We start from the raw sequence: 13507 nt of genomic DNA on the forward strand, positions 1-13507 counted from the left end.
AAGGCTATACTAAGGAGCAGTTTGACCTCATTTGAGACACACTCACACACAAGTTCGATCGAAAGCTGGGAGGAGTAGAAAAGAAGACCAAAGGTCATGGAGAAGGAAGAAGGAAGAAATTTCTTGTTTTTGGGCTTTATCTCTCTTACACGTGTGAAGATCTAGGGTTTTTGGTGCTGCAGAAGGAGGCCGAAATTGCAGGTCCGAGTTGCAGTAGGACGAAGCACAAAATCTTGTAGTCAGAAGAGAGAAAACCCTATATTGACCTCGTTGACCTTGGGAGAATTGTCTTGCTCTAGGAAGGTCTCAAGAGGAGGTTGGATTAGGGTTTCCAGAGAGGCTGCAAGGACAAAGTTGCAGGGTCGAAGTTGCTAGATGAGTTGCAGTATTGAAGTTGGTAGGTCAAAGTTGCAACTTGAAGCTAGTTGGTGCATAATCAGAGAAGGACTTGTTAGAGGGACAACTTAGTACTTGGAAGAGGACTTAGCCTAGGGTTTGGGTCTTTGTATCTCATTTGAAGCAGATTCTAAGAAGAGAAGAGTTTATGGGTTTTCCCCTTGGAGGGGTGTTGCCCTGGCTGAGAGCCTAATACTTGTGTCCTCTATTGTTGCATTTCATATTCTTGATATTTGTTTGATGAAATATCTAACTAAAAGAACACAGGAAAGCTAATACGTTCATAAGCTAATATTAAGGTTAAGGAAAATAAGATTAAGAGCTGCCCGTATTGATTTTCCAACAACTATCGTGTAACTGTAGTCCTTTGGATAACCCTATGATGAAGTCCATTGAGATGCTCTCCCATTTTTGTTCTAGAATTGGTAGAGGTTGGAGCAGACCCGCACGATGTGTATGTTCAACCTTATTCTGTTGACATGTCATGCATTCCCTGACTATTTTCATCACATCTTCCTTGAGCCCTTTCCACGAGAATCGTTCGTGAATATGTCGATATGTCTTGAAGAACCGCTGGTGTCTAGTTGAAGGAATATCATGTGAAATGAAATGATATTTTAATGTCCATGAGACTAAAAATAGTTTACGGGACCATCAGTTCCCTATTTTTTCACTTTTTGCAATTCAATCCTTTTCTTATTCAAATTGATGATGAGCTGGTCCAACCTTCTAACAATCCCCTCGCTGAAAAGACAATGCCAAGAAACTGATGCTAACATATTCCCATAACTTTCTCTGATGTCTTTGAATGCATCACATTCCAAAATGAAATGTTTTTCCGATTCCATTGCCCTAGATTTGCAAAATGTACACACCCATTCTTCCCAAGCTTCTTTAGGCCTTTTGCACTGTCCTATTTCATACCGAAGTTGATGCAAGTTGGTTCTTAATTGAGTAATAAGAACCTTTGCCCTCCACGAAGTGCTAGCTCCAATGTACTCTTTTTGTTGGAGATCACATGTAGGGTTGAATTCTTCAATGTAACCTTTAAAATTTTCTCCTTGAGTGTAGACTCAGGGACCTAGTATATCCCGTATTTATAGTAAATGACTTCATCAACTATTTTGTACTTGTCATCGTGGATGATTTTGTCGACTAGTGCACAATCAAACTGGTTCTTAGCATATCCTATGGAGACACGTGCCTTCCAGTGCTCAGCGAGTTCCATGAGGGTGCATGCTGCTGGTTTCTTGGAAAGTGCATTGACCACAATGTTCTTCCTCCCCTTGACATACTGAATGTCAAAATCATGAGCTTGGATTTTGCTTACCCATTTATGCTATTGTTCATTTAGGTCCCTTTCTCGCAAGAAATGACGCAGACTGTTGTGTTCCGTCTTGACTACGAACCTATTGCCCACTAAATACTGTCTAAACTTTGTGAATGTGTGCATTATAGACAACATCTCTTTGTCATATATGGAATAAAGTCTTTCTGTATCCTCTAGCTTATGACTTTTGAATGCGATAGGGTGGCCCTTTTGCATTAGGATAGCCTCTATTCCTTCTCCTGATGCATTGCACTCTAATATGAATGGTTGACCAATGTCGGGAAGAGCCAATATTGGACATGAGCTCATTATTTCCTTGAGCTTGTTAAATGCCTTGTCAGATTCTTTTGTCCACTTGAATGCTCCCCTTTTAGTTAAATCTGTCAAAGGTACACTTAACTGGGAGAATCGTTTAACGAACTGTTGATAGTAGTTGCAGATCTCTAGGAACCCACCCTCGTAATTTTGTCAGGGTTTTGGGTGTAGGCCAATCCATTATTGTCTGGATCTTCTCTTGATGAACTTGTACCCCTTTTGTGCTAATCATATGTCCCAAATAAAGGATTTCCGTCAATTTGAACTCGCACTTTGACGCCTTGGCATAAAGGGATTGTTCTTGCATGATGCTCAAGATTTGATCCAAATGCCCCAAGTGATCATCCCATGTCTTGTTGTAGATGAGAAGATCATCAAAGAATACCAACAAAAACTTCCTTAGTTGCTTGTTGAATATACTGTTCATGCATGATTGGAAAGTGGCGAGGGCGTTGGTTAGACCAAATGACATGACCAAAAATTCAAAGTGTCCATAGTGACATCTGAACACTGTTTCTCGGATTCGTATTTGACGATATCTAGATCGTAAATCAATCTTTGAAAAGTATGCTGCCCCGTGGAGTTCATCCAACAATTCATCGGTCCTGGGAATGAGATACCCATTTTTGATGGTTTTCTCGTTGAGAGCTCGGTAATCAATACACATTCTCCACGTGCCATCCTTCTTCTTCACCAAAACTACAGATGATGCAAACGAGCTTAAGCTTGGTTTGATATGTACCATAGGTAACAATTCTTGGATGGTTTTTTCTATCTTGTCTTTGAACTTCTTCAGATGTCAGTATGGTGTGGTGATCACAGGCTTAGCTCCTTCTTCCAGTTCAATAGTATGCTCAAATCCTCTTTTAGGAGGCAATCCTGGAGGAATGTCACCAAACACTGGAGCATGCTTGTCCAACACTTGTTGAATATCTACCCTATATTGCAGATTGTCATTGCCGGGGGCCTTTTGGGTCAGTACCTTACATTCTGTTACGTATGCTATATCCTCGTGCCTAAAAAGGGCTTCCATCCTTCTGGCTAACACAACCTGCGGCCCGCCATTTAACATGCCTCCCAAAGAATTTAACCATTGAACTCCTAGTACCATGTTGAGGTCTGCAAGATCTATTACATAGAAATAATTGGTAAACCGTAAAAGAGTAGTTACCAAGAGTTAACACTCAAACCTGGGATCATTTGTGTGCAATCCAAGTTTTACCGGTCCGCAACTATCACATCCAAGCCCTCGAACTCTTCGGTGGGAAGTCCCCTTTTAGCTACTAGTGCTGCATCAATGAAGTTGTGCGTGGATCCTCCATCAATTAGGGTTGTGATGCATTGTCCCTTGATGACTCCCCTGACCTTGAAGGTGTAATACTTGGGCGTGCCTGAAAGGGTTGCAATCTTAACCTGTGGTCATGTCTTCTTTTCTCTGTTGGGCCTTTCCTCTTGTGGTGGTTCTTCTTTGGAGTTGTCAAGCTTCTCTTCTTCCTTTGCTTCCTTCCATGGTGGCTTTTCATTGATACTTGGAGTGGCCTCTTCTTTTTCGTCATCAGAGAGCACTTCGATGTAGTGAATCTTCCCCTTTCCTAAATAGCGATGACCAGGTTCCCATGGTTCCCTGCAAGTAAAACATAGCTTTTTCCTCCTTAGTTTGCTTCGAGTTTCCTCATCTAGTTTGTCTCTTTTGGGCCCATCATGTTGGAAAGACTTCTTCTCCTTATCTTTTGGAGGGATTAAAGGCTTAAATGGAGCCTTAGCTTTAGCAGTTGCATTTCCCATCTCTCGAGTCTTCTTGATGGATTCTTCAAGAGTGGTGGGATTGAATGCTTTGACACATCCATGTAGGATCTCAACTTATGGTTCAGTGAAAAGAATAACTAATCACTCTTCAAATATATTTGTTACCATAATTGCGGTGTGTTCAAATTCTGCAACAAACTCTTCGTGTGACCCTGTTTGCTCAAGTAGTGCCAGTTCTTTGAAGTGGATTTCTGGGTTCTTTCGGTCGAATCTTTTTATCAACCTTTGTGTAAAATCTTCATAAGAAGTGGTGTTAGCATGTCCTAGAGTTACTAGACCATGATACCACCACTCATGTGCTTCCCCTTCTACATGTAATGTGGCAAATTGGATTGCGTCTGCCTTAGCCATAAGATTGAGCTTGAAGTACGTGTCCAATTTTTTGCACCCAAGCCCTTGCTATACATTTAGATGATCCATCAAATGAGGGTAAAGGAAGTTTACTCACCTTGCGTGCCAATTCTCCATTAGGCTGCCCCCGAGGTCTATTATGGTATTTGATGTCGATGTACTCGTTGAAGGTCATGGCTGCTCAAGTGTTTTCTTCCAATCTTGCATAATCTCGAACATACTCATTAAGAAGTTGATTTGGCTCAACTGCTTCTTGGGTTTTTGGTACTTGATTATTTGTGAATTGTGAGAGTAACGATCCACTGCTTCTTCTGCTGTTCGCTCGGTTATTGGGTGCTCCAGGATTGTGGTTCCCACTTCCTTCAATTGTGGTTCGGTGGTTGGCAACAACATTTTGTTTCGTTGTAAGGTGAATGATTAATTGAGTGAGTTGTTACTGTCCTTGAGCCAATACTTGGGTTATCTCTCGTTGCCCTTGAAGCATTTGTTGCCCTTGTTGATGCAACAACTGGTTCATCTGTGGCTGACCCTAGATTAATTTGTGTAGTAGGATGCTAGGGTCATCTTGCCCGATTCTTTCCTCCATTGTTGAACAATGGGTATTCTTTCTACGCCTTATTGTGACGTTACTTGTATTCGTAGGAAGCATACGAGGCTCATATTCTCACTTCTGGCATGATGCTTTGTTCTCTGATACCACTATAGTGAACTAGGTCAATTTTTGCATTAGGGTTTCACAATGATTTTGGGTTTTGGGTAGAGACTTCTTAACAACAAACAATTATATTTGATGTAAACAATGTATAGTGTCGAAAATATAGTACTGGACAAAAAGAATAACTCAATTTGATATGCAACAATTCATATAAATTTCAAACTCGAGCTTGACCAAACAATGTACGTATAGATCAATCACAATATAATAGTGTCAATTGGTTCAAAATTTACTTCAGAGTCAATCTTAATCGAATCTTATCAAACCGAGATCAAAACCAGAACCCTAACCAGAGTTTCTAACCAACATTGCTACAACAATTTATTAAAAATTCGAAACTATTCTTTAGTCTCCCTTTTGCTCAAGTTCTGAAAACTGTGCGAGCTTTCACAAGACTTCACCATCAGATTCATATGCTGATGTTCGTTCACAACATTTCATGGATGGTACGACTCCAGTTCGAACGTCCTTTTTCGTATTAAGTCACCAAATCCGCAGTAAACATAGGGTTCCGCAATATCCACAGAGGGGTTGGGTTTCAGTTTTAGAAGTTCGATGTGTAATCACGAAGCTGTTTAGATCCGTTATAGGAAACTTGAACCCAATATGAAGTTGCAATCTTTATCTTTTCCCAGAATTGCGTCTATTTCAGATGATTAATTCTTCATAGTGCCAGAATATCAACCTATGATGAAAGACTCTACTGCCTTGAAGCCAACATAAAAACAATGACCATACATAGAACTTTGTTGTCACTTAATATTAAGTCAACCAAGCCCTCGCTTGTTTTTAAGATGCTTCTTGTACCATAACAAGGACCAACTTCAACATAATTCGCTATCCAAAACAAAATGTTAGTGTTCATAGGATTTGCTACCCAAAACAAAGAATGGTGTCCAAGAATTTGCTACCTCAGATATAACTTTTTCCCAAAACAGGGAGGAATAATAAGAGGATGTCAACTAGGGTGGAATCTTTCACCACCGGAATTGACAAGAGGAAAAAGGGGTATAAAACCTTCAAAGCTAATGCTCATGAACAAATTGATCCACACTTGATGCTCCAAAATGAATTCAAGCCTCCTCTATTTATAGACTTTCTAAGGGGTTTCATCTTTTTTAATCGATTGAGTAAACCTTACTCAAAACCCCAGTTTGGGTTTTTCTGCCTAGCAGACCCAAAATTTTCCCAACAATGGGTATTTTCATTTTGGGTTTTTATCCCCTTTATGGAGGAATATAGCCTACGGGGATGGAGAGGCTAATAAGTCCTATTTATCTGCAATTCATAGAGGACATTACAGGATAATAAGTAAATGACTTTTCTAGAGGAAGAGCCAACTAGCCGTTAGCTAGCCATTATTTTTTTTTATAGAAGGCTAGCCTCTCCTCTATAGAAGTTGTTGTTGTCTTGTGAGATCAGTGCCATTAACAAAAGAACTCATTTGCAAACTTCTGTAATAATTTTTACCTATGTGTGTTGGCTTTTATTATCTCTTTTCTTCTTGGTTATTTGTTGTAATTGTTTCGAATCTAAGTTATTTTCCAGCTAGTAAGATCATAGAGAACCTAGAGGATTGAGTCGTTGAGGGGGCTACATAGCCACAAAGAGGGAGCAAACTAGGGAGAAATTTTGCTTTGTCCTTTTGTTGGAGGTGGTTCTTTCAACAATGGTTGAACTATTCTAGTAGGGAGCTTCAATTGGGATGGGAGTTTGTATTCAAATTTCCATGAAACTCTGCAACTACTTAGTGAATTACTAAAAACTAGGCAATTGAACATTGAAACCAAATTTACTTTCACCAAGATATAGAGTCTCTTAACAAATTAGAAGCAGCGGAATAAAAACACGAGAGATAAAAACACATCACACAAATATTAACAGATTTGCATTCTCAGGAAACCCAACAGGAAAAACCTGTTTGCTTAATGTGGCTATTTTATTGATTGTTGTTGGAGCAATTGAATTTATTACAAAGCAATCTGTCTCTCTTGAGAAAGTGTTTTGCTTCTCACACAAATCTCAGCTAATACAATTGATCTTGGCCTCCCTTGATCACTACTTGATCTCGGTTCTTGCACACAATCGATCCTCTGTTGCCTCCTTGACTTGCTCTACAAACCCTGATGCCTTGCTTCAATTCTGCTCCTCCTTCCTTGCACACTTGAGCCTATTGGAAATACTGTGAGGGGGGTGAATCAATGTTTCTTAGCAATTAGCACTTTTAATTTCTTTCAGAGCATTAATTAATCTTCAGTTATTATTATTATTGTTCTCTTCAGATATTCATAAACATATAACAACAATAGACAACACCATACAACAATGCAAAAGATAAAATAGTAGACAGTTTTTTAGATGAGAAACCCCATCCAGGTCAAAGACCACTAAACGCTTAGTAATTGTCTTCTTTTCTTCAAAAGAAAAATTAATTACATCAATATTTCAGCTACAACTGAGGGAGGCATCAACCTTCTAATTCATAGGCTACAACTTGTAGGACGCTACTACACCCTAATACTTGCTGCAACCAGAAGGACACCCCAACACCCTGTGAGTCAGGCCACAACCTGACGAGTGCCCCAACACTGTTTACGAGTTGCTGTCGGAAGAATGCTTTTTTGTCGTGTAATTTATTAGCCCCAACTGAAAGGACACCACAACGCCTTGTGCAAGCCATGACCTGCCCTAGCACCATCCTGCGACCTTGAAGTGTTTTCAGGCCACAACCTGAAGGTGACTCCAATCACCTGCCTTGCATCACCCTGCCACCTTGAAGAGCCAGCTAACCACGTTTCACAATTTTCAGATTGGATCCCCCAGTGCTTTGAATCAATATAAGAATACTGTAAAGAAGATACTACTGTACTGTATATCCGGTCAAATCCTAGTAGCCACTGACCACACTGCACAGTACTGTCCAAACTGACTGCCTTGCATCACCCTGCCACCCTGAAGAGCCAGCTAACCACGTTTCACAATTTTCAGATTGGATCCCTCAGTGCTTTGAATCAATATAAGAATATTGTAAAGAAGATACTCTTGTACTGTATATCCGGTCAAATCCTAGTAGCCACCGACCACACTGTACAATACTGTCCAAACTGATCACTACACAATGTTGTTCACTGCATATCAAACCCTGACTGTCAATGCTGCCAAATCCACTGTCAACTGCATAATCTGATCACTGTTCATCAATGTACTAACTGCTACCACTAACCATTGCACATATCTGCATGTCACTGCTCACATAGGCCATTGCACATCACTGCTGAACCACTGCACAACACATGAATAGATGAGTGTTCATGAACTTACAAAGTTGGCTACCAACACTGTACCAAACTGCATGTACTGCTGCAAGTGCCAAACACAAATGTTTGATAACAACACAATCCAAGATGCCACAGGTCATTTGTATGACCTACTTCCAATGCTCTCAAACACTGCCCACGAAGAGCTATCAACATGTCTTTTCACTTCTACTGCTGATCACAATAATATACTACTGTCTATGTCCCATGTCAATAAGCTGTACAACAAGGTTATTATCACTTGTCAAGAGTCATGTTGATGTGTGTTAAGTCTATGTGCTAAGTCACTAAACATGTCAAATCTCTAACAGGTATATGTTTGTAGGCCAGGTCTGAGGTCACAATACCACTGTCAAGGTATAAGGTACATTCATCAAGTCTCTGTGTCAGATGTTAAGTCACTATGTCAAATCACTATCAACTCACAAGATACATGATCATTGTCATATCACATAAATAAAACATGTAGCTATCGTAAGGTTATTGCATGTTTGAGTTACTTTCTCACTGTTTAGTCATGCTCAGTTTGTTTAGTTTATCTCATGTGGTTGCAGTCATCATAATTCAATAGGTCAGATCTACGAGTCAATAAGGACACTAAGCCCATAGGTACGGGTGAAGTTTACATGTCAAGTTACGATGTCAATGTTAAGGTAAGCATATCATTGTGTCACTTGTCAATATCACATCTTTATATCACTGTCAAGTTAAGCTTATATGTATTGCTACTATTACATTAATATATACTGTAGCTTAACATAATATACACTATTGTTCTACAAAATTCCTCAATGTAATGAGAATACTACAACATGTATATCAATACTTCTGTCATTGATTTTTGCTTAGAGGTAACCCACTAGATAAAGAGAGCAAACATCTACCTCTGCATCTTATAAGATAAAACGAGAGACTTTTAGCTTCACTGTGCATACATACATCTTCAAATACTACTACTTACTCAAGACAACTTGTATGCATGGTATTGCCTTTGCAATGCTGGAGTGCTGGAGACCTAGTACTGCCTTACTGAATCCGTGTCAAACTGTTGAAAGTAACACAATGACAAATGTACCTTGCCTTGTAATATCACCGCTCAAGGTTGGCTTGCAAGGAGATTTATACATATACAACACACATGAATTTTCACTCAGATCACAACCTTTGTTACAATGGGGATAGATTGATGACCAAGCACTAACCTTTACCGAGCTTCAAGATACTGATCAATATTCCTTGTTGCTGGCTTACTATACCCATTCCTCAAGCCTTGTAACACAAGATTGGATTCTAAAACAAGGTCCTGTAATGGAGTTGTGATGAATGTTGAGATACTGAGGTTCTGAAGTAGTTGTTCTCACTATTTTAGGAGTTTTGCTGGTCTAGTAGAAAATCCTTTAAACAAATCCCATAACCCAGGTGAAGAAAAAATACAAAAGTCCTGGATTGTACGCCGAAGTTCTAAGCTAAATGAGTGAGAGCCGAGGGTCTATTCATAAGGAAAATACCCAGGAAAAAAATAAAAAAATTGATAGCAGAACTCACCTCAAGAGACCGAGTAGTGTAGACAAGTTCAAGGTAGCCTCCACCAAGACAAAAGAATTAAATTAACAGATAACAACCCTTGCAACTTCGCTGCCCTAATCTTCAGAAAGGTTCGAAATCTTCTTGCCTTAGAGCCTCAACCACAGGTAGGTTGAAGTTATTTCTTCACTTCAAAATTCTTCATGTATTTCACATTTTTCGTGTAGCAGGGTCCATCGAAAGTATGCAACATGGGTACTCCTTGGATGAAGAATTAAATTATGCATCTAACGAGTGCTCCCACTCTAAATTTGAGTAAAACCGTAGTGAGACAAGTTGAAAATACGAGTTGAAAAAATAGTTTTTTCTTTTTTCCCTTTAAAATTTGATGATGTAATCTAATCTATTTTATTATTTCCACTATTATTTTATAATATTATTTAGGAGGCTTGTTTTAGACCTCAAAATTTCTCTAATGTGTTTATAATAGAATTATAAAGAAAGTACCAAAGATATGGATAAAATTTAAAAGATCAAGAAACTTGAATAGAACCAAAAATACTTATTGCTTGATTGAAAGAATCCTTTGACTTCTTTTGAGGTGGTTGATTATCCTCATCTTCGACCAGCCTCATCCTCAACATCTGCTGCTAATGTATGCTACTTTTGGACCATCAATACGAAGTCATCCTCATGCTATCAAAGAGATGCATCACACCAACATCACTTGCATATCCAACATTCTAGGTATTGCACTAGGGTTTTATCTCACAAACCCTAGGATTTTCATTCAGGTCTTTAATAGAAGTTGTAATTTCCAAGTCTTCTAGGGTTTACAAACCCTGTTACTTCCAACTCTTTTGCTACACAACCATAAAGATTTCAAGGAAAAGCACATACTTTAATACAAATGTTAAGTAAGAGGAGGAGCCTAGCTCCCTCTGGCTTGTTATCATATTCATGCTTGAAAAATGTTGTTATCCATCCGAGTCATATTCTTCTTTGAAACTCTTGAATCTTATATACATGCACCTTTTATGTCTAATACCTTTACATTGTCACTCTTGTGTAGTAGCTTGCATTGTTGTTCAAGAAATGTGCCATTTTGAAAAATTGATCCATAATCACGAACAAAAATATCCTTCAACAATAAGCCATTGGAGGTGTCTTGTCCCAAATCCTTTTATCCCAATCTCAGATAGTAATATCATTGCTTTCATCCATGTGTCCAAAAATCATTATCGTAGATTCCAATGGAAGTCTTCCTTGTAACCCTTAGTGTTGGCTATAATACCTTGTCTCAGCTCCACTGGTCATTCAAATCTAGGTCTCACACTTCTTGTTCTACCAGCACCTTATTAGATTAGTCCTTACACTCCTTAGTCCAACCTATACTCAGTCTCGGCCTTTTCTGTTACACTTCCTGAGGTCCTTGGCTTGGTATGTATTTCGAAAATTTTCAAACCATGGTAAGTAAAGGATTCTTGAGTGAATGCAATCCATATGAACTTTGCTAATGCCACCATTGACTTAAAAAAAAAATCTTGTAACGTGTATGCTATGCAGCTCAAGAAGGAGGCCATTCTATCAAATTCATCTATGTCTTATGGATAGAGTTCTGTCAAAAATAAAAGAAATGAACAGACCTTACACCAGTCATTTAGATTCCATTCTACTGCTAGATCCCTTCTTCTTGCTTGATTGTATTCCTTTATCACAAGCACTCAATCTTACTGTCAGGAAGTTATACCTTTAGGCTTGTCGTCTCATAGCTGGCTTCAAATGGCTGCTCTTTAACCTTGCTTGTCTCTTATCTTAGGGCTGCTCTTTAACAACCTTCCCTCTGATACCATGTTGAGTTTTCTAGAATAGTACACTGTAGAATATGATCTTCTAAATTTGATAGTTACTTCCAATGATTTATTAGATTAACTTATCACCTAAGTAACCCGAGATTGGGACACGGGATATGCAAGACACAAAGATTTGAGCGTCCTACACCCCCCCCCAAAATAGGACACGTTATATATCTATATCTATATATATATATATATTAAAAATTAGATATTTCTTACACAAATTCTCATTCATGATACAAATTTAGACATAGATGTAGATTCTACATTGTAAATTTAAAATTTGTAAGTTTTACAAAGTAACATTATGCATATAAGTACAATTGTGACAAATTCATCAATGATCTAATAGGAGAAAGACAAGAAAATTCAAACTGCAATTTTCTCATTAAGTCATCAAAATCAAAATGTGTTACATAGGTAGTAGCAATGCCAATGGAAAATAGAAATAGAAAATACAAAACAACTTCAAGGTAGTAGGTAGCTCATCAGTCATCAATCATCATCATCATCAAAATTTGTCATGGTCACCACTGCTCTCCTCTGCTGCATCCTCCTCCTTTGTATCCAATGTAATCTCTGCATCTGCTGGTGTGGAGGTTGACCCCCAAGGTTGCACGAAACGGGGAAACGGGTACGAGTTTCCGAAACGGGAAGCGATACGAAACACAACCTCCCCAAATTTTGGAAACGGGGAAACGCGAATATATATATATATATATATATATATATATATATATATATATATATAGGACATTTAAGAAATATGTGCAATCATAAAGCATATATGATACATTCTAATTTATTACATTATGATAACACTGTCAATTGTCAATGCATAAACTATAAGTATCTAAATTTGCATCACATTTACTCATGAATAATCACATAATGAAAATAGAAATATCCAAAATCAGCGACGAGAAATTTCTAATTTCTTGTCTCGTGCTTGATTGGGAGTCTCCTCCTACATAGTCGAACGACCTTAATGCTCTTGATTAAATACAAGTTTCATACCCTAGTACCCTACATTCTCTTGATTATTGGGAGTCTCCCCTGCATAGAGGGCTTGGTTCTCTTGATTAAATACAAGTTCCATACCCTAGTACATGATAAAATCCAATGGAAACATTGCAATCCCCCCAATCTTGAAATCCTAAAAAACAGATAAGTCTGCTGGATTTTGAGTGAGATCTAAAATTCTACTTTCTCCATATGAAATCCAATGAGGGCGAAACCACTCTCAAACATCCTGAGTCATTTCATGGTAATGTTAAAAATTTAAGTAAAAGGATGAAAATGAAAAATAAAGGAGAATATCACTTTTACTTTAAGAATTTAACATTACCATGAACTGCATATCAACACTAGGGCAAAAGTTCACTTTTATAACTTTAGACAGGCATCTGGAAGCAACTAGAAGTCACTAGGCTAACATAAGAATAGATTAGAAAACAAATAAAAAATAAAATAAAAAAATAAAACACAAGTAAATGCTGAAACGTGGGTCGTACGGCCCTGAAACGCATTTCAGGCCGTACTGGCCACGTTTCAGTTTCGTGAAACGTGGTAGTACGGCCTGAAACGCGTTTCAGGGCCGTACCAAACGCGTTTCAGCGTTTCGTACCCGTTTCCGTACGGAAACGCCCTTTTGCCCCACGTTTCCTGCAACATAGTTGACCCCTCAAGAGTATCACCATCATCAAAAGTGACAGGCTCCAACACTGTGTCATTAAGATCCAAGTTGGCCAATGCCAACTCAACACTGCTGTCCAAACCCATATCATTAGGAAATACATCCCACAACTTTTTTTTTCCCTTCAGCTACTCATCCCTCTGCCTGTAAATAAGATGAAGGTTGGTGTGCACATACACCATTGTCTCTGCTTTGGATTGC

The 13507-nt window shown here is 38.6% G+C and overlaps 1 protein-coding gene across 3 annotated transcripts in view; it reads left to right on the forward strand.

Moving 5' to 3' along the window:
• Positions 1-13507, forward strand: part of LOC149205398 (RING/U-box protein) — a 221736-nt gene that overhangs the window by 16627 nt on the left and 191602 nt on the right. The window contains exon 2 of one of the 3 annotated variants that reach the window (XM_089395040.1): positions 8785-8883. The exons of the other annotated variants lie outside the window; for them this stretch is intronic. The gene's annotated coding sequence lies outside the window, so the exon portion shown is untranslated. The remainder of the gene's footprint in view (positions 1-8784; positions 8884-13507) is intronic. 3 annotated transcript variants of the gene reach the window in all.

The sequence above is a fragment of the Pinus tabuliformis genome, chromosome 1_2, assembly GCF_031772625.1.
Source record: "Pinus tabuliformis cultivar Carrire ecotype Pingquan chromosome 1_2, CPIR1, whole genome shotgun sequence".
Taxonomy (NCBI): domain Eukaryota; kingdom Viridiplantae; phylum Streptophyta; class Pinopsida; order Pinales; family Pinaceae; genus Pinus; species Pinus tabuliformis.